Here is a 3,077-nt window from a genome sequence, read left to right on the forward strand (position 1 = left end):
TATACATAGGTGTACCTTCAGTGACTTCAGACTTTTTGGTTGGTTGGTTTTGACTTCACTAAAGATTTATAAAAGAGAAATTTATCTCTTTGACACTGGCAGGAGCTTACAAACAGCAGTAGACAGCAATCCCATGATAATACTGATGATAAGGAACTAGAAAATGATGGAGCATACACCAAGCATGTGCAAAAAATTGAAGCAGAAAAATAAACTTCAACATTTATTTCCTAAAAAGTGAGAAATCTGTGATTTTTTTTTTTCTGTTCTGTGGGCTTTTTTTTTTTTTTTTTCTGATTTTTTTTTTGCTTAAATCATTAGTTAACTTTGGTAAGTGGTACAGATGTTTTGAGCTACAATTGAACTTGATGACCCAAAAGTGTTTCCAGGCTCCTAAATTGGGATATAAACTCTGGATGCTTCCTTAATTCATGATGGAGTGAGATGTAGATGCCCATCCTTTGTGCATGAGCCAAACAAGAGTTACATTGAGTTCTGAGAGGTGTCCTATCAGGATGCACACTCTACAAGTACAAAATGCAAACAGTGCAGAGATGCAGGTTGTGGGTGTTTTATTCACAATGTGCTCACAGGATAATAATGTTTTTGCCAAGGCGTCTAACACCAATAACTTGAAGCAGCTTGCAAAGTGTGCTTAAGAGAGAATTAGGAAGGGAGAGAGCATTTTGAATGACTTCATTAATGCTTTTGGATTAGCAGATGCTGTGAAGTATCATGCCAGCAGTGTTGCTTCCCATTTACAAAACTGCTCTTTTTCACGTCACAGTACAAAGATGTACATGGAGGTGCTTGCAGAACATAGGCATCAAAAGTACAAATCCAAGTGCCCCCCAAATTGCTTGTGTCCATAAATGTGCCCACTGGGATCCATCCTTTGTCCTTTTCTTTCACATTGGAACTCCAACTTGACATGATCCTCAAAAGCCCCTTTTCTAAATGAAGAGATGAAGGCTACAGTGGTTTGGTTCTGAACCTCAACATCTCCAGGCTTCATAATCTCCAATGGTGCCTGTTGTTAAAGGAATTTGCATTCCTGAGTGAATAAGGGATGCTTTATCCTTCAGGTTTTGTAGGTCATTTTATTATTAGAAGCTTGCAATATTTTTGCCAGACTCTCTCTCTCTCTTTCCTTTTCTCAAAAAAGGAAAAAAAAAAATTGATCTTTTTATCCAGGACCTTACAAGAGTCATTGGTGAGCTCAGAAGCTTTAATGGAGTTGTTTATAGTAGTTCGAATAATCTCTAGCAGCAGCTTCCTGGAGCTGTAACAAAGGAAGGGTATTTTATAGCTTTGAGCATAATAGTGTCCTATAGAAAGAAAAAAAAAAAAAATCTTTATTATCTCAAACTCTCTATCTCAAACTTAAAGAGCACACTAGAGAGACATTTTTATATATCTTTAACTCGATACTTAAAGAACCGAAAATATATTCCTAATAAACCAAAGAAAGGTCTTTGCCTAAATTACTCAGCCTACAGGAGCAGGCTTGTTACCTCTCTGAATCTGAATGTGTACAGACAGTTTGAAAACAAGCAACCACTCCCCCAAAGAGTAATTATTTTAATCTTTGTCCTGGAAGCTGCCTGCATTTACTCTTTGGTTGCAGAGGAGCCAGGCTTAAAACGTGGGCAGCTCGGTTTGCTCTTGAAGAAAAACTCCCGGTGTCTTGTATGCCGCGGTCTTTGGCAGGAGCCCATCAGACACCTGTGCTCCCAAACCTGGCCTGCCAGAAGTGCCCACTACACATGTCAGAGCTCTTTTGTTGACTTTCTATTAGCCGCCACTTAATGGATGTGAGCCGAACACAGCTTTGCCTAAGCACTTATCAATAGACAGCAAACATTCTTCTTTCAGTGGGCAAAGGGTCAAACTGTTTCGCCTGGCTATAAAGCTGTGCCAGATAATTGCTGGTGATTAGCAATTTTAATTACCAGGTGCTAGGGGTCGTTGCTTGTGGAGCTTTTTTGCTGCTGTTGTAATTGGGCAGACTGTTAATAGGTAGGGCTTATTGTACGTATGCTGTATATTTTACAGATACATCGTGCATCCTTTTAAAGCAAGGAAAATAAAGTCAGCAACATAACCTGCTTCTGTTTGCATCTGATTAGCCGCGTAGTGCTCCAACAGGTTTTTCGATAAAACTTGTCTGATAAAGGAATCTTTAATACAACCCACTAAAGCAGCTTTTAATCCTCTTGTAAACACTTGTATGTACTTATTGTTATTGAAGAGAGGCAATGATTTTAAAATCTTTTCCTGCTACATTGGTCATGTTGGAACTAAGCTTGTCAAACATGTTCTACCTCATTGGTTTTGCATGCAGACTTTTAGGGGGTTTTCATAGAATCACAAAACCAACAGCACAATTAGCAGTGAACTAATCTCTTCCCATATTCAGCAGCAAAATGGGTTCAAAATAAAACTGACACAAAAGACTCTTCTCTGATCTTCCTCACAGCAGTGAGAAAGTAAGCAGCTATAATACTTTGGTTTCTTGGTTTTTGTTGTTGTTGTTTTTTCCCTAAAATTTCCATTTATTTCCTTTACTTATATTATTTTACATAGCAAGCCCCGCAGACATACTGAAGGTCTCTGAAAGCTGAATGTACTGTTTACTAATCTACTTGGGCTAGTAGATTAGGCTTGTTCTTTGAGAGAATACAAAAGCTGAATACCTCTGCAGTACGGCATCCCAGCTCTGTTATTATTTGCTCTGCAGTAATACCTACTGTCCCAGCTCAGATCACAGCTTCATTTACTCCAGCAATAGCCCGGCTGTCATTCATGGGCTGCATCCCAGCCTAGAGGGTCGGTTCAGCAAACCATTCCCCAGCATCTTCTCTCGTGGGGTGGAAGAAGACAGAGGCCAGCACTGTGCTGAGGGCTGCATGACTTGTTCTGACAGCTCAGCCCCACAGCTCCCTTTTTGGGTGCTCCCCAGCAATGCATCCAGTCCTGAAGATGGGACACTGGCATGTTGGGCACTGCTGTGTTCACACCTGGGTTATGTGAGCAGCAGGTGCTGCAGTGGATTCAGACTTGCCTGAATCTGTTCT

General features: G+C 40.3%; 1 long non-coding RNA gene across 1 annotated transcript; it reads right to left on the reverse strand.

Moving 5' to 3' along the window:
- Positions 1-424: 424 nt before the first annotated feature.
- LOC137850140 (uncharacterized) lies at positions 425-1,863 on the reverse strand. Its single transcript, XR_011092295.1, has 2 exons — positions 1,615-1,863; positions 425-1,328 (listed from the first exon to the last, which is right to left on the reverse strand). It is a non-coding gene; the product is annotated as an uncharacterized lncRNA (long non-coding RNA).
- Between the last annotated feature and the right edge of the window lie 1,214 nt (positions 1,864-3,077).

The sequence above is a fragment of the Anas acuta genome, chromosome 1, assembly GCF_963932015.1.
Source record: "Anas acuta chromosome 1, bAnaAcu1.1, whole genome shotgun sequence".
Taxonomy (NCBI): Eukaryota; Metazoa; Chordata; class Aves; order Anseriformes; family Anatidae; genus Anas; species Anas acuta.